At 37.9% G+C, this 21,958-nt stretch overlaps 1 pseudogene; it reads left to right on the forward strand.

The window, feature by feature from the left end:
• The first annotated feature begins 19,631 nt into the window (after positions 1-19,631).
• LOC118697746 (pre-mRNA-splicing factor ISY1 homolog) lies at positions 19,632-20,510 on the forward strand (annotated as a pseudogene).
• The last annotated feature ends 1,448 nt before the right edge of the window (positions 20,511-21,958 follow it).

The following is a 21,958-nucleotide window of genomic DNA, read 5'->3' on the forward strand; positions in this document are numbered from 1 at the left end:
CCCTCCTGCAAGGGAAATGGACTTTAACAGCAGGTTAGGATGAGGGTTAGGATGAGGATTGAAAAAGCTCAGTAGTATAAAAGACAGCTACTGAAAAGGAATATGCTTTTGGGTTGCGCAATACTAAGAGACCGAGGACACAGGGACTCAAAGGAGTGTCAGTGCTGGCTGCAGGTCGAGCTGTGGCGGGGGAGCCCGAGGCGAGGGGCACTGAGCAGTCCTGAGCATGGCCAAGTGTTATGAGTAGAAAAGTTGTCCATTTTTTTAAAGGTTGCAAAGTTCACAAGTTAAACCAATTGCTGCCAAGTTGGGGTTCTAACTATTTGTTGTTAATAATTTCATGTTGTAATCACCTATTGTTAATAGTTTTTCTTCTTTCTAATACCTGTTGTGGATGGTTAAAATTCCCCTTTGTCGAGTATCACCCTGCTGCTTCCTGGAAGATGGCACCCGGGACTGTGAGGAGGAGGTGACATTGGGGTGGGTGTGCAAATGAAGAAACCCCTCACCAAACCCAGCAAGAAAAACCCCTAAAAACAATGGGCCACCATGGAATTAAGAGATCAAAGTGATGTCTAGATGTGAGGAACAGAATCCAGGATCTGCTAACCCTTTTTACCTCTCACCTTAACCTAAAGACGTCGGCAAGAAAGGGGACCCTGAACACCAAACTGAAAAACCCAGGCATCTCCTGATGCTCTCGTGGAGACGGAAGCCCCAGCTCTGCCTGCCGACCAGTGGACACAGCTGCACTCTTTCTCCTCTTCCGTGCCACTCCTGGGAGCAGCGGCGACATGTGCATGACCTGTCGGTTCTCCCCACCCAAGCTAATTTTTAATAAAAGCATTAAAAAAGAAGAAAGATCTCCTGCCCTATTTTAACAAAGCCTCTGATTGGCCTTATCATAAAGCAGAGCAATAGGGCTCGGGAGCTCAGTCCCTGAGTAGGGATCAGGTGCCCGAGGCTAGCTCGCTCACGCCAACGCTGCGGGGCTACCATCCAGCAAGCATGGTGATTATCAGCTCTATAGTGATTGCAAGCTCTCAGGATTTCAGCTCTGCTTGCTAGGTAGTGGTGCCCCGGGCTTGAGGCTGCAGAAGACGGGGAGAGAGGAGAAGGAGAAGGCGCAGGCTGTTCCACGGAGATGGCTTTATTTGCGGAGGTCCGTGAAGGGTCTCTGCTCTTCTTCTTCTCAACTAATGGGGTACAGTATGCTTCTTTTATAGGCTTGGAAAGGATCCAAGCTTGACCAATGGTAAGGGGTTAACATGACATTGCCTTATAGGGTTACAGAGATAGGTTAAGGGCAGAGGACAGGGAAACAGGAATTTTCTTTTGCTGTTTCAGCATTCCTATTGTTCATATTCTCCATGGTGCTTTTCCCAAACTTATGGGGTTTACTACACTATTTATTTCACCAAGGGCCCCGGGCATGGAGCACCATCCCAGCCAGAGGACGCAGGGACGCGTCAGGAGCCGAGCACTCCGGACCTTCACATCTTAGACTGCCAGGCTATAAAAGCCCAGGTTTTCCTTTGTTCAGTAGTCCCTCCTTGGACCCAGCTCAAGCTGTGATTTTGTTATTGCTCTGTGATTAAATTATTTGAGGATCTGGGTACCTTCAGGAACCCAGGGGTTTGGGCCGGCTGAGAAGAGCTGGTGTGACCGCGTGAATGCGGGGCTGAGCTGTGGAGGGAGCACGGGTGGGTGGCACTGCCAGAGTCCGTCTGCTGAACAGCTGGATCGGGAGGTCTCCTCAACACAAATACAGATGTAGAGGTTGGAAATAGGTAATCTTTAAGGTCCCTTCCAAGCCAGAACATTCTACGATTCTATGGCTCTGTGACTGACCTTATTCACGGCTAGCCTTGCTGAAACGAAACTGAAATTATTAGCGGACAAACTTCTTCCCTGGGTAGTCATTTCAGAGAGTTCTGATGTCTTATGAAGTGCTTCATAACCAGAAGGCAAGAGCCAGGATTTACCTCTCCTGATAGGAGGAGTCAGTGTACTGCAGACTGAGGAGGCAGAGCACTATGCTTTCCAGCCATAATTGTGATTCTGGGTTTGGAGCAGCTCCTTCAAATTCTCTGCATTTCATTTTCACTGTTCCTAAAGGGATAATGCTTTGTAAATGTTCTGTTCTCTTTCTTTCCATTTCAAGCACTACTTATTTACAGGTTAAGAATACTTCATATTATTAAAAATAAAGAGAGCAGGGGAGCCTATTCTTCACTCTTTGAAAAGTATTTGAGAGTGGAAAAGTATTTAATAGTGGAGATGTTATTTGGACAGAGTGTGGATTACTTCAGTTGCAAAGAAATGTATTCAGTTAATTACAAATTTTTGTACTGATCTTTGAAAAAAAGACATTAATATGTTTTGAATTAAATGAAACATTGCATTTATAGATTTTAGAATATTGCAAAAAAGGGCTCTTGAACTCAAAGTAAACAAATACTGCAGCATAAACCAAATGAAGATAAAATTTTATTTCACAGTTCAGAGCACTGTATCCAATAACTGTTTCAAAAAAAAACTTTCACAGAGATGAAAATATAAAAACAAGAGGATTGGAAAAGAGGAAGATATCAATAAACAGAGGCACAAATATATTGGGACATGTGAATTTTTATATTGTTGATTGGACTGAAATAAGCCACTGAAGAAAAACACAGTATGAGAGTAATAAGATATTACTTTGCTGCACTTCCTAAAATCCAAAAGCCATTAAACCTTTATTGCAGATTCTATCCTCAGTAATAGCCTTATCCAAAATTTGGTGTACAGTAAACTACAGTAAATAAATTCAGGGACCTATATGCTGAAAATGACAGCATATTTCAGAAGCTTTTAAATCACATCCTCTTTCTGTCAGACTCTTTAATGTCAGAAACTTCCTTCATATTTTAATTCTGTATTTCACAGTTGGGAATACAGAGTGTGGGAAAAAGAGACTAGTTGCTTTTAGGTTTGTAGAATAGAACAGAATAGAATGGAATATTTAACTTTAAAAGAGCCTACAATGATCATCTAGTCCAACTGCTTGACCACTCAGGGCTGAAAATTTAAAGCATATTAAGAGCATTGTCCAAATGACTCTTGAACAATGGCAGGCTTAAGGGATCAACACCTGTCTAGGAAACCTGTTCCAGTGCTTTATCACCCTCCCAGTAAAAAAATATTTCCTAATGCCCAGCCTAAGCCTTCCTTGTGTTGTTGATGATCTAGATTTCCCTGAAATATTATGACTGAACCTTTGACAGGAGGTTATAATAGTAATAATATTCAGTCATAATATTCATGACAGCCAGTTAATATGGCCTAGTATGAATTTCTGAGATCTTAGAAACCCATTTTTTATTTAACTGTTGACATTAGCAATGCCAAATATATCACAATAATGAGGAAGGTAAACAATACTTACTGTCATCATTCTGATTCAAATTCTATAGAAGTCACATTACATAAATTAAAACATCTGAGTGTGAAAACTTGTTAAAAATATTCTTAATGGAGTTGAGTAATGTTTGCCCAGGGATAACAATATCCTTCAATTACTTCTTGACTAAAGTGGAGTTTAAAACTAAACAGTCTAACACTTAACCTTTAAAATTGGTGGGAAAAAATTCCTCATTTTTAGGTGTCTGCATTTCATCAATTAATCCAGAACCCAGAGTTTAATGTCCATCCTAAAGTCCATGTTCAGTGTCCTGAGAGGAGATGGAATGGCTATTTGAAGTAGCTATTGGCTACCGCAACAAGCACAAAGCCATTTAGAGCAAGCGAAGAGGAAACAATGAACACACAAGTGCATGGGAAACACTGTCACTTTTCACACTTGAGGTATTGGGTCAGGGCTTTACAAAAGTATCTTTTTCCCAGGTACACTCCACCCACAATCCTCTCCCGGAAAAACGTCCATTTTTTTTTTTTAAAGAATTCAATAAAGATCATTCATTTTAAAGAGAGGGAATTGTTACATATCTTTTTACAACAGCTTGATTGTTAGAAAATTCATCCATACTCTGGAGTTGTTAAATTCAGCTCCTTTTCTACCTAAGGGGATTCAAACTAGTGTGATATTTCCTCAAAGAATTGCAAAAACAACTGAAATATTCAATAATCTTCTCAGTGAATTATGTGCAAAATGTAGGGAACGTCTTGCAGTGTAAAGCTTAAAGCTGTACCATTCTCCAAACCTGATGTGAATTTATATGTAGTTTCAACATCACAACAGGACCAACAAAGACCAAACAATGTACTACCACTGTGCTTTACTTCAGAGCACAGAGAAAGCCTTGTCTGCAACCAGAAGACATACGTAAGATACATAAGCCTTCCCGGCAGCATGAAAATTTCTGAAGGATACCATACAGAAAGAGTGCATATCATCTGCTAAAAAAGATTTGGAAAAGGACAATATAAAGCCAGGATGGCTATTCAGCAAAGCAAAATACAGTACTAGAAACCAGAAAGTATTTTTTAAAATGTTGTACAAAGAAAATTAAAAGCCTGATAAATTTTGACAGTGTGGATGTAAAAAGTAGTACTATGAAGGCCAAGCAAGAGTTTGAGAAGTAAACAGTGAAAAGAATAAAAACTAGCAATAAAGTTTTTGTCTAAACCCATTGCAACAAAATCCCTTCCAGAAATCCTTGTAGAATCACCAAGCAGAGCTGTGTCCTGGCTCAGCAAGGGTTAGCAGCTCCCTGGGGAAGGCATCTGCACAGACAGGGGATCCATCAGGGCAGGAGCCTCACCAGCCATGTCTGTTCTTCTGCCCCCAGCCAGGGAGCAGGGCAGGTTTGGCAGCTGGAGTGGCCAGGAGGGTGATTGGCAGCCTGTGTCATCTCACTGAGAACAAGGCCAGTGAGAGGAGCTCTTCATAAATGCTGAGATAGAATTGGTGGGGAAGATTAGAAATTAAGAACATTTCAGGTACATGAAGGAAGAAAAAACCAAAAGCAATAGTTAGCATGGATTCACCAATGGGGAGTAATGCTTTCCAGCACTGATAAACATCTGTGACAAAAGGATTGGCTCAGAAGATGAGAAGAGGGCAATGGATATCATCTGCCTTGTCTTCACTGTGGCCTTTGACAGCGTCCCATAAGAACTTCATAGAGAAGCTGATGAAGAATGGGCTGAACAAGCAGACAGCAAGGTGGTTTGAAAATTGTCTGAACAGGCCACAGGTCACACCACCAGCCCCAGAGCGGGGTGATAAGCAGCACAAAATCTAGTTAGAGGCCATAACTATCAATATACTTTGTGTTGTCATTATAGTGCAAGAGTTCTATTGTCATTTTATTGGAAAGGTTCCATATTGCTATAGTGTCGTACCTTCTTAGGTTTCTCATAAACAGCTCCTCTAAGCACTGATACTTCCTTCTTCTCACAGTAGCCAACTGACTCCAGTTGGCTCAACCAACCAATCCACTCTTTTATAACACTCTTCTTATTGGCTACAGCTGTGGTCTGTTAAAATCAGGCCTGTTCCCCATCCTCTATTAATTAGCTCAGCTGCAACTCCTTAGGGGGTAAGATTGCTTTCTATACTACCTTTATTTTCTTATATTGCATCCCCCTGCAACTTCGGGTCAATACATGGCCTGGTCCAGTTTAACACCTTCATTAATGATCTGGATGCTGGGGCAGGGTGCCCTTTTATGTTCTTTTCCAGTTATTTTTCCTTAAGCATCCTCTCCTACAAGGAATTAAATCCTTTGTTTTACAGGTAGTCTGAAAACAGTGTAGCTACAGGAGACAGTTAAGCAAAATTTTGGTATTTCTTCTCCAAGTCTCAAAGAAAATGCTGCCTGGTGAATGACTGGGGTTTCTGATTTACTTCTATTTAAAATTCTTTTTTGAAAGTCTGTTTGAAGCTTAGAAAATTTATAGTGCATCATTCATACCACTGAAAAAGCCATCTCAACAAAAGAGGGAAAGATGAACAAATAAAGCAATTAACACTTATGTAAATGAATGTTATTGCTTAACAAAATATAATTTTGTTATTACAGTTGCTAATATTTTAATTTAAAACAGTGGTTAAGCCCAGAGTCCTCTGACTACAGATGCCAGCAGACATGAAGAAGCATCAGAAACTGACAGTTATTTCACAAGCCTTGTTCTGAGGCATCGTGTTTCAGCCTCAGAGACACCACAGACTCACTAGACATAGAAGTTAAATAGTTCAGGCTTATTAAACCTGGTTAAGAGAACAAAATCAAGAAAATAAAGTTTTAAAAAAGATACAGCGAAATGTTGTTAGAGTATAATTCCTAAAGAACATTTCTCATATAATCAATATAGAAGTAAACTCACAAAAAAAAAAAAAAAACAATAGTAAAAGAAATGGTAAATGCTTCAACACAACCAGCACATCCCCACTCCCTGAGTAAATTTACATGCTTTCCTTATGGAGGGTGACAGAAAACATTTTATTATGAGTAGCCAAGTTATTAATGTTAAATCCAGGGATCATTTCTTACATTTATTCAATAAGAAAGAGGAAATACCACATTAACTAAATAGAGAAACACTAAAACTCACATTTTTGGAATTTGATAAAAGTATCACAGATTTTAGAAAGCTTTTCAGCTTTCAGGCACATGTGCAGGTTACACTTCCATGAAGGTCTCCCTTCACTTTCTTCTTTGCTTTTGATTAAAGTTGAAACTCTAGCAATATTTGCACAAAGAAAAAAATCCCCCTGGGAATGTTTCCAGTGGGCCAGGGGCTGGCCCTGCCCATGGCTCCCAAACAGCACCTGGAGCCTCTCCCCTCTTCACCAACTGTGCTCAGCTGGCTCTGGGGCCCAAAGCATAGGAGCAAAGGTGCTCTCAGATGCCTCAACACCAGCTACTGGATAAAATTCACAGCTTTTAAAGGAGCTAACAACACATCTTTAAAAAAGCATTTATATTTCAATATGCTAGGTGTTTTTCATGTTTTCATCTACAAAGTAGGAGCAGATTTAGTTTGGTGCTGGGGGTGTCCTGTGGCACCAGCCTTTCTGAGCCCAAGAAAATGGTTGTCAGACAAAACTGCTAAAAGATGAAGCATTGGTTTGGTTTCTCTGAGGTATTAATAAAGTGATATTAATAAAGTGACAGCCTGGGCTCTCAGAGCACTTTCTCTTGGACTGACTGCTCCCTCTAGTCTGGTCAGATCCTTCCCACACTGTGTCTGTTTCATTGTGCTCCTTGAGGCTCAACATCATTTTCTTCCCTGACAATGTCTATCTTCCCTGAAAATCCTTGCAGTTACAATTCAGGGTGAAATAAAGTCAAGTGTACTTGAAAAGAAAGATATAAAATCACAAGCAGCACATTAGTATTGCTGCCAGAATTGCTAGGCAGGCTTCTGAGCCTGATGTGTGGTAGCACCATGATGCAACGTTCGTGCCCTAACTTGGAATGAACTTGGGATCAGAGACCTTCCCAAGTAAACACAACAGTTCCAGAGCCTAGGCACAGCCCTACAATTATCTTAAACATTAGCACAGCCTCTATATCACTTGTGTCAGCTAGCACTCTCCCAAGAGTTCCTGGCACCATTGTGTTCCAACAGTCCAGCTGTAGCCACCCATCTGGAGAACACAGCAATGGAACAACCACAGCCTTTTCCATCAGGTTCAGTGCCAGAAGTCAAGCAATGGAGACATTGTCTGCTACTCTGACTTATGAAAGGATCTGATATATTACCATTCAAGATGTCATACTGGACAGCTATCTTAAATTCTATATATGAGTACTTTTACCATCCTACACAATTTCTTTTTTGAGATAGGTATATGGCAATTAAATCATTCACTGATACCCAGGTCCAGAGCTTTAAATTCACCCATTAATCCATGGTTCACATTTTTCTGTCATGGCACTCCTGTCTCACACACTGGCATGGGAGGGCTGCAGCTGCCTCCCTGGTCTGGACTCCATATGTCAGTCATGGCCTGGCAGGTGAGGCAGAAGAGAAGCTGCTGCATTGTCCCTAAGGTGTTCCCTAACCCCTTTGTGCAGAACAGTCTGACACAAAGCAGAATGCATCCTTAAGCTATGCTCCTCCAAAATATCTCAGAATGTCTACCTGTCATATACTTCAGTACAACACTGCTTCTGCATTTTTATTGCATTTTTTTATTCCATTACATCATGTTTTTGTCTTTTTTCTACTGTCTTTTCATTTGCTTCCCTTGTAGTTAATACTCATTCAACCCTTAATAGCTATACCCTCATTTCTCTTTCTTTTCTCTTTCTTAGGCTATTTTACTCTCCTGCTTGTCACATCACTCTCAGACCAAGCTTTAGTTCTTCTGACACTCCACTTCTACTTGTTCCTGTAAGATTCCTACTAAACAACTGTCTTACTCTTTCCAAATAGGTACACAAAGCTGTTCCTGACAGAAACACAAGCAGACCTCAGACTCTTCATGCCATCTTAAGTTGTTTCTTATTGAATTGCTGAAAACACCTCTTCTCAACTTGTCACTGTGTTTTGTATTATAAAATACTTTTCTCTTTGTTCCTTAGACTCTGCCCAATTCCAAATGAAATTATAAAAATATCACTAACTCCTTACCACAAAGGCATTGTTCTGAGCATCTCAGGGCTCACTCTTCTCACAGTGAGATCAACTGAACACTTGCATGGAATTCAGTTCTAAAGACACTGATCACATTAAAAAATAACTTAGACTAATGTAAAAGTGTAACATCATAGAAAATCTTTGGGTTTTCTCATCATCATCTTTATTATCCCCATTAATTGGTTAGCATATCTTTCTAGTTTTTATTTCATTTCTTTCATCTTTCCCAATGAATAAATACCATCTGACAAATCAGATCACAGGAAATAAGCACACTTGGTATGTACAACTGTTTCAAAGAAGAAGAAAAAGATGAGCTGCACACTCCAGTACTCTTCAGACAGTGTATCTCTTCCAGCTTATTTGCTTTGACAGTAACTGTACAAATAATATCTTCTAAGCCTGAGCAAACAAACCTCTTTTAACAGCACAACAGATAATGTTAGTAAGTCTAAGGATCATCTGGGATGTTCTAGCGTGTTTTCTGTTTTGCTATATTACTTTTTAGAATATGTTTGGCAAAGAAAATTGACATATAGATCCAAAAACTTGTCACTGAAGACGCTAATCAATTTGTGCACATTATTGGTTTCAGTCATTTTTCATATGACATTTGAAGGTTTCAGTCTGAGGAATTTTAAACTCTTGTATAGAACCCTTCTCCCTCCATTACAACTTGTGTACCAGTGACTAGAAAAGTCACATATTTCAATGAAACCATCTGTTAGACAATCATTTTGAGGTATATTTTGTAGCAAGTGATGACAAAGGCAAAATACCACCTGTTTAAAACTTGTGACAGACAAGAGAACAAGACAAAAGTCATATTTTTGCTTCATTTTGATACATACAAGACTAACAATTTTTTAAGGGGAATAAATTTGTCATGGAACAGGGTGGAGATTTAGGAGAACATATGACAGTTTCTCTTGATAAAAATGTTGTTAAATGCCTGTGTTCTGAAATCAAGCACGTACTAGATCTCTCTAATAACAATAAATAAAATCTAGGGGGAAAGCATTTTCAAAAAATACATTTAAAAGTGCAAATTGGAAAATCTATTGTTGTAAATCTAGAAAACTCTTCCTTATGCCACTAACTGAAAATTTCTACGGAAGAAACACTTCTACTGAAGTGTTCCAGAAGAATGCCCTATGGTCTGTAAAGAATGACCAATACAAAGATTGTTGGCACTAAAGTTTTATGATATGTGTCAAGAAAAGAGCTAACTATTCACTACAAATAAATAAACAGAAATAAGAAATGTCTTCTGTGGACACCATGCTGTACTGTAAGTGCAAGCCTTTAGACTGGAAGAATTGCTATAAAAGATAATATTGCATAGTGGTAACCCAATTTTTTTAGCCATTAACTGCATCTGTAAGTGGAATCCTCTCAGGCTAATCATTTTGACCACAAGCCATGATCAAGAGTAAAATTGGAACATTATATATTAGCTGATGTGTTATAGGAAGTACTTCAAAGAAATGCTGTAGGAAAAGCCGCTTTCCAGGCTAACACTGACTTTTCTTTTTTCCTAGAAAATAATCTCTAATATCACAAAAGAAATGAAACTTTCACAGCTTGTGAATAGGGTTTTCTATTTCTTTTTACAATCTTATAACCAGTCTGTTCCAAGACCATGGAAAATTAAGTTTAGACTCTGACAATCCCATCATTTTATAGTCAGCTCTGACAGCACTGACCATCAACCCCAAAAAAGCGAGGCTACTCAGTGTGACATCTGATACCTACAGTAGATTAGCTGCAACAAGCATCTGTTATGCTTAGGATATAAAAAAGGGATTTTTTTTAACAAATTCCTTTCCTGTTTTCATTCATTTTCACATACTTACAGATGTTCCAAATTTCCCAACAAAATTTTTTTATTACCAAAGGACATAGTTAAATTTTTTTATTACCAAAGGGCATAGATTGCCAGTTAAAGAAGCTAGTGTGGACCACTGAAGTCTTGTGAAATAAGGTCAATTACTCCTATACATGTTCATAATACTTTTTAAACCAAGCAAAAATATTAAATGACAAATAGAAAATTTACCTGAAAGAAATATAAAATTACAAAAGGCAATTGCTATCATATTAATGCAAAATAAAATGTGGAAAATTTGTTTGGTACTGTTACCTTGTTGCTCTGTTAGTTTAGAGGAGGCCTCCTGAAACCATATCTTTTTAAATATCTGGATGTAGAATGTCTACGTGTTGCAGCAGAACTAAAACATAGATGTCTAATGCACATTAATAAAATTTAAACTGAGCTAAAATATACACCATAGAAACAAATTTATCTGGTGGATGACTTATCAGATGTCTTGATTATTAGAGCAGTTTTGAATCTGTGTCTAAATCTGTCTATATGTATTAGTAACTCCATTTCTTACTGGCAGATTTTCAGAATTTAATTAGTTTATTTATGCTTACTGACATGTTGTAAATAATGGAAAAGAACTTAAGAAAAACACTTCAGTGTCATTTCTGACAGCTCCATGAAAGCAGAGCTCCATGTGAAGTAGTGATTAGTTGGTTATGCAAGTTAAAGCTCATCTCTCTACATTCAAAGGGAAGAGTGGGGGAGCCCAAACACCTTGCACCATCTACAAATCCATTTCCATGAGCCATCAGGGCCCCATGAGCCAGGGGAAAGTGCTTTCACACAGAATGGGATGGCAGGGAAAAGCATTTTGAGATTGTACAGGACTTATTGTGGGATGTTTCAGGGATGAACCAATGGTGGAGAAAGAGAGATATATCTAGGTGGTTTTGGCATGAACATGCACAGGAATACAGAAAGATAAAGGGTTAACACAGGCTAGCCTTCATCAGCACCCCCTGCACTATATCAGTAGTCTGATATGTCTTTTCATTAAACTCCCTTTCTAAAAGTTGTCCTAAGTGAAGGGGCTCTTTCTTCTGGTGCTCGTTTGTGTCTGAGTGAAACCACCCATCACAGGGCCTGTGTGTTTGGGGTGCCAGCAGCTGGAGACATCAGGGTGTGTGCATCACAGTGTGATCACTTGCAAATATCCAGAGTACAGGGAAGTGACCCAGGAGCCAGAAGGGTGAGTGTGTCACTCACAGGGAGACAGCAGGAGTTCAGCACTAGCAACACCAGGGTTTGTTCAGGAAAACTCCTGAGGCTCTGGGACTTGGGGAATCTTCAGAGACTCATTTGTACATGGGCATTTGCATCTGAGAGTGAGACAATTGAGAAGAGCAAGGATCCAGGGATACACTGACAAAGAAATCACCGGGCATGTTGTACACATACATTGAACATATATTATACTTATATTTCCTGCTAATAAACCTTTATTCTAATTAGCCAGAGAGGGGACCAGGATGAGGCTTTTAGTGCTGTTCAATGCTTGTGTGAGTGCTTAGTGTTTTCTCTCTGTCTGTGTGGCCCGTCAGCTGTTCATGTGTCGGTGTACCATGGGTGCCTGTCTGTCAGTCATTGGGAAAACATGCTCAGCATCACTCCTGGCTGGATCTGGGGGAACAGAGGTGCAACAGCCTTGGCTCTTTCAGATTGTAGGATTCATCAGCCCCTAGCCAGCGATAAAGACAAAAAGTTGAGAAACACAAAGATGGGGGAGAAATCTAATCTTTAAAATTTTGTAGTACCACAGAATAAATCAGAGAATATCCACTTGTAAAAATTTCAGTTCTAAGGTTAGGATTTCGGAAAAAATGTGACAGACACAAAAAAGGTAAGACACAAATAGTGAAACTGGCTATCTGCTGGAATCACTTAAACAGGAGAAAAGTTAAAATCTACTGCATTCAGACATGGCTATAAAATAATTAGAAGGAACTTCATAAAGGTAGAAAAGTAAGGTTGGTTTTGCCTATGTAATTTCTTAATTTAAGAAAAGGGGATATTCATTCAAGCTACAGCCATTTCTAAGAGCAGGAAATGAAAGTGGTTTGTTACCATGTGCATAATTCAGCAATGGCACTCATTATCAGAAGTTAATAGTCAACACAAGGCAGATGGCTGAAGATGCATATTAACTCAGTAAAATACTAGAAAGATTCCATTTGATCTGAAGACAGAGAATAATCACAGCCGTGAATATTAAGTAGGATAAAATAATTGGAATTCAAGCCTTTATACCTCAGGGCATAAACCAATGACTAATTAAATATGATACAAAGAGAATGTCTTTCTAAGCACATTTTTCTGTAATTGTCTATACCATTTCTTGCAACTGGTAGTCTCTGCTGATGCAGGCAGAACACTATCATTCAGTGATCCAGAGAGCATATCCAATATGATTTTTTTAGGATCTATTTTAACTTATCCAGTGGGGTCTTTTTTATTTATTTAAATTACTTTAGCACTAGGCAGTTGTCACAACTCTCTCACCTATACAAAAAAAGCAGGCCATGCAGCTTTGAGAAGTGTAGAATGGTTCTAATTTTTATTGCCAGTTTTGTCAATGCTGATGTTTCAAGCATTGAATACTTTGCAGTTAATTTATTTTTTCCACTAATATATGTTTTGCTATTGTAGAGAACATTACAAGAACAGACAGTTGTAGCTAATTATGCAACTTCTTGGCATAATTATATTTTTCATCAGCAGACCAAGTTCAGTAAATAACAAATAGGAGTTCTTTAAAATACAAAATGTATCCTATATGAAAGGTAGATAATTTGTAATGTTGTTTTGCTCTAAGATAATAGTAATTGTAGTTTAAAAGGCCATATCTTCTCTCCACTGAGATAATTTGGTTTTTCTTAGCTGTAAGTCTGTGTTCGGAATGTTTTATCATGATAAAGTGTACAGAAATGAATATGTCGTTTCAGCATTTGTTATTATACAGTAGATAACCAGTTTTCTTCAAGCTGCAAAAAGTCCAGGAATCATAGTATTTTTCAAAGCATTTAAAATGGCATCTGCATGTTTTGCAGTGAGCTTTGGTCTCTTTTAATTTGTTGTACATTTATTGCTGTGATGTGAATATACACAAGTGTTGCTTCTTTTTTTTTTTTTTTTTTTGCCTTCAGATGTGGAAGTCACATGTCTCCATGAAGTTTTCTTCATTTAATATTTTAGGCAGTTAGAAAAAAACCTCTTAGCTTGCTAAAATGTTGTGGTGTTGATTTAAAAACTTTCTTATTAAGTTATTACACAGATTTACAAAGTTCTAGAAAACCAAAAAGGGAAAGATTAATATTTTAGCCCAAGGCTGTGAATTCTATTTTGCTACCTTTTGACAGAGATCAACAATTGACCTCTATGGTTTATGCTTTGGTTACAATTGCACTTCTTGACAAATGATTTCTGACTACAGTGCTGCCTATTCTTCCAAATTCCAATTATGTTGACAAAACTAAAGGTATACAGGACCTGTATATATTTCTTACCCAGCCTTGGAGAATGGAAGGTGTCCCATAGGGTCAAGAAATCAGACAAAAATCCCAAGGTTTGCCTTATCTGTTTGTAGCTTTGTTCTTCATTGTACCAGTTCCACGTGCACAGATTTAGTGTCTGTGTAAATTGCTTTAATCATAGCTCTGGAGACTGAAGTCCTTTTACATGGTCACAGAGAAAACAAAGTGTGAGTGGCAAATACTTTTCCCTTAGGCATACTCCAACCTTGACCTTACAATACACAACTCCAGAAGTGATAAAATGCCATTTCTTATTCTCCTCTGAGGTGTTGCTGCTTACCTGCAATTTATAGGTGCGATGCAAATCAGGTCACATTAGCAAAAGACATAATCCTACAAGATTACAAGAGAGACAGAAATAGTAAGGGGTTTTGGAAAAGGAAATGTTATGTCCAGACAGGAATTGCAGGCAGCTCAGTACACAAAAGAGTCCTAAAAAATTCTTTTTACTCAAATAGATGGTGTAAATATTCTATCTCCTAATGTTCTATGAAGTACTCACATGGCTTAAAAATATTTTACTTGTCTGCAGTTGAAATATTCAGAAAGGTTTCACACAACTCCCCGACTATAAATCTCAAACAAAAGGACCATCACATTTCACTTGTAGAATGTTAACTGTGTTACCCCTGGAGAAAGGTAGCAATGCAAATGGTCCAAACAGGTCCTCTCACAGCATCCATATCTGGATAAGATGTGACAAGTGCAAGCAAATATCCCCTTGAAATGGCACATATATGTTTCCTTTCCTTTCCTTTATAAAAAGAATGATTCCGCTCATATTCATGTGTTCTAAGAATTGACTGTATGAAGAAATATCTTTTTTCAGAATGACAAACAGAAATATTTTCAACTTGAACCAAATGAAGAAAAAATTCTATTGTAAAATTAGAAGTTTACAGTCAAAAAGAGTAATTTCACTAATTTTTTCAGTAATTATGAGTATTCATATATTCATTATATTTTCATTCACTTAGAGATTCATCCTATCCAGCAGCATCTCTCAAATTTGAGAACTCTCCTATATTGTGCAGCTAACTAGTAATTTCTATTTTGAATTTTCCCCTTGTCAAAACAATCCTGTTACCACTGAAAAAAATTACACATCTTTATTTTTCATTTGCAGTTTTTGGGGATCTTCAATGATTTACCAAAGTTCTCAGAATGTAGGAATTTATTAAGAAAAATTAAGTGTATTCAAATGCTTAAGAATATACAACTGTTTAGCTTCAAATATTTCAATATAGAGTAATACTCCATTTCATTAGCATTTTGCTTATATGGCTGCAACTATAAGAAAAGATAGGTAATCAATGGATTTTAGAGGTACGTAATGCTTCCATCACTGCATTTCCTCATGATGTTGTTTGCATTTGATTTCTTTGTAGAGACAGAAAAAGATCAACCAAAACTCTAAAGATTCTGAGACTAAATTGTTTTCATGTTACTTTTCCCCCACTACAGTTTTCTACAGAAGGCAAGGTTTGAGCAAATGTCAAAATATGCTACCTATACAGGCCAGTATAAATATCCTATTTTGCTCCTATAAGACAGTGACCATTATGTTTAAGGTATAATGCTTTTGAACAATGGACCTCGTTAAAAGTTCACACTTCAGTTTTTGCCTCAATAAAACTGGTGCTCCAATACAAACTGGATGAGCAGTTGGAGCTAATCTATCATGGCTCTGATCTGCAGTAAGAAAAATAAATCTACAAGTTTAGGGTGAAGAATCAGTATTGCACTAGCTTGCATAACCCTTGAGGATATTGAATTGGACAGGACATCACAGCACAGCAAATACTGCTCCCTATAATGTCACAAAAACCTGTGCAGAAATATAGCGAATTTCATCTTAAAATCAATTGCTTCTAAGCCATTCTACTTCTTTTCACAGCAGTAATTAAAATACAGTAATACTTCTACCATGCATTTATTGTTGATCAGTATGTGTCATTTGTTTTCATACAAGCATGACTCTTTTATTTCTCTGTCCTCACACTGCCCAGATATATGGGCCTTAAAATTCTTATGGGAAAAGAGTGATCATGTTTTATTTCAGCCTTCACTGAAGATTTAGCAGAACAAGCCCCTTTAGCATGTTCCAACAAGAGAGATGCTTTCAGCTGTATCAGTCAATCTGTTGCTTCTATACTTTAATTATTCTTTCTTCAACTTGGCTGATCAGATTTGTGTACAGTATTTTGGTAAGATATCTATATGCCTTCTGTAAATTATTCCTTATATATAATAAAAATACTTGGAAAGAATTCCTTGGAATAGTTGAAATACCCCAAAGATCACTTTAGTGGTTTTTGATAGCTGCATCAAACTGCAGCTACATATTCTATTGTTTAATACAATACTATCTTCAAAAGACAACTTACATAAATAATTGTTAGTATAACAGGCCTAATATCCAACTCCTTTTTGTTATCATATACAAGGCATTCCACTATTCCTGTTCCCACTTCAGCTGATTTTTTCCTTACTCTTTTGTTCTATCTGTCCTCTCCAGCTTTGCTGGTCATTCCCTCAATTAACTCAATGCCTCTCACTTTGTTGTGTTCCACATGGATAAGACTGACCATATTTCCATTATCTAGGCAATTCGCTTGTGCATAAAACTGTCCAATTGGTTAATAAAGACAGCTCACATTTCTCATTTTACTCTAATTAGTCCTTTTTTTTAAGTGTTGAAGATTCTGTAATGTTTCCATCTGACACTGTTCTTTTTTACTGTTCAGAAAAGAATGCTAATGGCAACAATGCACAGGATAGAACCCTAAGATGGTACAAAACCTGCCAAAAAGTGAGTTCTCTTGTGTTTGTGGATTTTTTTCTTTATTTTTTTTATACTTTTAGCAACATTTTTGTAGCTTATCTTTGTATATAAGGAGCTACTGGACTGAATTTCAAAATGTGTGCAGAAAAAAGAGGGCAGTGGCAGGAAGGTAAGAGTCTTTACACTGAGAGTGGCAGAAAGAGATAAGCTTCACGAGAACATGCCTAGATGAGCAAATGTGAGATAGTCTGTGGGTATGTCAGCAGCAAAGACGATGTGATAAATATATAGAGCAGAAGAAATAAGAAAAAAAATGAAGAGAGTAGGTAAAAGGCTGGGGAAATAGAACCTGCAAAAAGAATACAAAACTTCATTTTTTAATTAATAAAGACATGGTACAAGGGATTGAAAAAAATAGGAATATATTTTGATAAGAGCCAGACAACAAAAAATTACAACATAAAATTCCAGGAAAGGAAGAATAAAATAGAGATATACATAGGAAATAATAAAGACACCAGAACTGAGAAGTTTGCTTGCTGAAATGTAATGTTTAACAAGATAAATGAACACAGGTTGGATAACATACAAATGAGAAATCTTGAGCAAGCCCAAAAGTCAGTAACTTTTCAATGTGTGTTAAATAAGATTAGCAGGGTGTCCAAGCAGTTCTGGTAAATTAAGGAGAGTTGTTGACCACTCAGGAAGACTTTTCCCAAGTGATTCGTGGCTGCAAGCACAGCCAAGGACGTGTTAAATGTGCCCCAACGATAATGGATTCAGCAGCAAAGGAAGACACTTGGCAGCTCACTGGATGGGGCTTTATAGCCTGTAATACTGGCAATTTTTAGAGCCATTTCTTAATCAGCAAAGGAAACTAAAGATCCCTGAAAACAGCCACAGTAGGAGCCACTTGCTTCTTTTGAAGAGACTACAATTTCTGGCAACCAGAACTGTAATGTATGTATTCCACCATGATAAGGTGGGAAAGCAGAACTTGTATTTCCCTTCCATACTGAAAGGTTCACATTCTGTCGGTAAGTGGCCCTCCTACAGAATAGCAAGGAGACTAAAGTAAATTTCATCAAGCACATGCTACCCTTGCTGTTTGTTTTTTGGGTTCAGCCTTCACTGTGGCACTGACATATGCTCTAATTCAGAGAGAAGTTAAAATGACTTGCAGACTGGCATTGACTTTTCCAGGATTTGAAGCTGTATACCATTTTAGAAACATAAGTCCTGAAAGTGCAAACTCACTAGAATAAAAGCAGGGGACAAAAGGGGAAAGGATGATGTTAAAATAAAACTTATTCAGTATTGAATCTGTGTGTCAAAAATTATAAAATATAGTTAAATTAAAAATATAATAATAAGTGTGCTATGACAATGAGTGCTAGCCAGGAATATCTATATATGTATAGCCTGAACCATAGCATTTAATGAAACACATTTGTGGACCAAAAAAAAAAAAAAAAAAACCAGAGAAAATCCTACATTTATATTATGTAGCTAAGATATCAGCATTCTATTTATTTTAAAGGATGGTAGTCATAATACTCTATAAAAGCAATCTTAGGATACTGGTCCTGCTTTAAGACCACAAGGGAAAAAATAAATCATTCATGTTTAATATAGCCCATGATTCAGCTAAATTTTACTTTTATTCTGAGATAGGACAATTCACTACATAACAAGAGGAAACCTTTTGATGATTACAGTTCATAGAAAATGTTTCTGGGAAAGTATTTTAAGTGTTTTCAACTTGCTGAAGTTTATACACTGAGAAATATTCATCTCTGCAGGGTTTAGGTCACATTCAAAGTTGACTGCAATCAAAGGGGATTTGTGTGTGTGTGTGTGTGTGTCTATAGCAGGGTTTCAATTGACATCAGAAAATGTGGTTTAGACTCCAAATTGGCAGGCTTTTTAAAATTACTTTAAGGTATTAAAATAATTTTCCCATTTCTTGTATATGCCCATCTCAACCACAGAAAGTAATCATATCCAAGATGGTACTCTTTAGTCAGGCCAGTTTTGGGAGCAAAGGATTTCAGTAAGAGCATCTCCTATAGGAAGGATCACCCGGTTCTGGCTAACACCATATGTATTGAAGAAACTGACTGATGATGAGCAGTGTTTTTACTCTTTGGAAAATTAACAACCACTGCTTTTCCATTGGTACACTTGTCCTGTGGTGTGGGACAGAAAACATACAGCCTGGAACATGTGGACAAAGGTGCATGTTACAGTACGAGATAGCTTGTGCTAGGAAATTAATTTGATTATAAAGAAGAAGCCCAGCCTGGTTCCATAAACCAGCCCCTGGGCTGAGCTATGATGGGATGGATTTGAATACCTACAGGGACTTCCCCCAGTCATGTTCCACCCTAAGCTGCAGGTGTCTCACTGGTACAGGAGCTGGTGTTTTATCCAGACCAATGACCTGTCTGGACCAGGAGATTCAAATCCTCCTGTTTAAGGAGGTAGGAAGAATAAAATACGTTGCTGTTACATGAGAATTCTGGGGTGTGTGTTGTCTCTGTCTCTGACCCACCCCTCCTGTCATAACCTTTGGTGACTCAGTGTGAGGACAGCAGCCGGTTCCTGCTGGCAGAGTGGAGGGAGACCACGGACAGTGCATGCAGAGCCTGTCCCTACAGCTAAAAGCTGGAAAAGACCAGAGGTATTCCCGACCCAGCAGTAAAATGTTGCAAAAATACAGCCAGAGCTAGCAACAGCCAGAGTTATGAGGAAAATACAGTCAAAGAGCTGTGTGAAACAAAAAGCCAGAGAAGCTGAAAAACCTGAAAAATAGAAGAAAAGTCCCACCAAAGAAATGAGTGGCTTTATCTCTGTGCAGGATCATCCAGTTATAAAGGTATGGTGCAATGCTACAATCCTAAAAGTGTCTTTGCCTCCTTGCTCTGTGCCAAGAGTGTTTCACTGGCACACTTCTGGAGCAGGGTCAGGTTCAGTTTTGGGGCATGGAGCTCCTGTGCGTACGGCATGTTCGGCGGGGCTTGAGGAAGGAAAAGTCAAGGAGCCTTTCCTTGCATCAGAGTGTAATGAACTGCCCAAAGCTGAGAAATAGAGGAGGATAGATCTTTGGGGAGATTTCTAAGAAAGTGGCACAGATCCAAAATGCTGCATTGCTTGAATTCAGAATTTGGGACCTGAATAATGAAATTAACAAACTTCTGAGGGAGAAAGGACACTGGGAATACAGAATAAAGGAGCTGGGAGGTCCTGATTATGCTAGGATTAGCCTGAAAATGTTAGATCACAAAGGAAAAGAAGTTCTAGGAAACAGAGGCTACAAATACTTTGAGGCTGCAAAGGACTTGCCAGGAGTTAGAGAGCTTTTTGAAAGGAACCCCTGCCACCCCCATGGAAGACCCAGGCTAAGCTTATGAAGGACATCAACACTGAGTACTATGGCTACAGGGATGAAGATGATGGGATTCTGGAGACCCTGGAGCAGGAACATGAGAAGAAAGTTATAGCAGAATCAATGGAAAAATGGAAGATGGAGAGAGATACACAACTTGCAAGAGGTGAGGAGGTGGAGGAAGAAAACATCAATGGTACCCATGATGAAGGGGCTGATGAGGAAGGTGGCAAGGAGAAATTTATTGCACATGTTCCAGTGCCAACTCAACAGCAGATTGAGGAAGCTCTTTACAAGTATTACTTTTCTACATTGCAAGATATGTAGTTGTTTTCTTTGAAGAGAGAAGATGACTTTGACTAAAACAGCACTCTACAGTAACAAAAATATAAGAAAATCCAGACAAATATTACATAAATCCACAGAACTAGGACACCTAAAATGTATCTTTTTTTAAGGTTTGGGTTGCATAATATGGGTTACTAGGTTTGGGTTGCATAATATGAACTTCCTACTTTAATCAAGTTTGATATTTGTAATTGTAGTCCATATATTTCTCTTATAATTTAACAAATTATACAATGGGTTGTAAATAAAAAACTTCAATACAGTGCTAACAGTTTTATTACTTTTATTATGGACTTAAATGTCATGCTTTTAAAAACTGTGTTCTAATTGTATTTTTCTAACGTACACTTTTGCATTAACAGAACAATTTATAGAAGTGTCGAGACAAATATTTGATGGTTGATTATAAAGCAAGATTGATGACATCCCTCTAAAATGTTAACATTTCTGGTAATAAACTCACTTTTTCTATTAAATAAAACTTTTTTCTACATCTAAGAGGTCAAGAAAAGTACTGTTAAAATATGACTGTGCTTTGCTACTTTAGTAGTGTCTTTAATCATTCATTCATTAACTTGTCCAGAGTGCCCATTTTTATACAGTAGGAGTATAAAATGTGATCTCTGACAGGATCCTGCTTCATAAAATACTGCTGATTTCTATGTAGAAATCCTTTTGTGTATGTTTCTATAAAGTTTGTCCTTGGATCTGGATCAACAAATCATACTGTTAGATGCAGAGGAGACATTCTCATTATCATATCTAATTCAGTTTATTAATGTAAGTATTTCCCCATGTTCTTGTGGAACCTTCGCACTAACTCCTTAATTGACAGCAGTGGAGCCATACCACATTTTATTGGATTATGTTACATCAGAAAGTGGTCCTGTGATTAAATGAGTTGTGACTACCACGTTTCAGCTCCTTTCCGACTCCGTGACTCTTGCCAAGAAGGCCCATGCCAACATTCTCAAAAATAATCTCTTCCTTACAACTTGTAAACCTATGTACAATCCTGAAGTGTTAGCAGAGGACTTCTGCTGAAGCATTTGCACTTCACACATGCAGGTTAATAGCCTAAACAGTTAGTTGGCCATTCTTCCTGGAGAATTACAGCTACAATAAACTTTGGAGCATTGGTTTGTAAGTCAGCAATCACAGTCTATCATCAAGATCCACTTCTACACATGGTTTATTATCTACTTTAATTTAATTTTATGTTAACTGAAATAAATTTGGTTTGGCACTCATGAAAGTCACAACCCTTGAAAATAGGGCTTCTGTCATCATCATCCACAGGATCCTGCAGTAAAAACTTTGCAGCTTCTGTTTTTTTCTTAAATATTTTGGAAGCAATGATAAGTTATTAAAAATTTTTCCAGGTTTTTAGCTAATATAATTCCATGAGATAACCAACTATTTTAATT

This window comes from Molothrus ater, chromosome 5, assembly GCF_012460135.2.
Source record: "Molothrus ater isolate BHLD 08-10-18 breed brown headed cowbird chromosome 5, BPBGC_Mater_1.1, whole genome shotgun sequence".
Classification (NCBI taxonomy): domain Eukaryota; kingdom Metazoa; phylum Chordata; class Aves; order Passeriformes; family Icteridae; genus Molothrus; species Molothrus ater.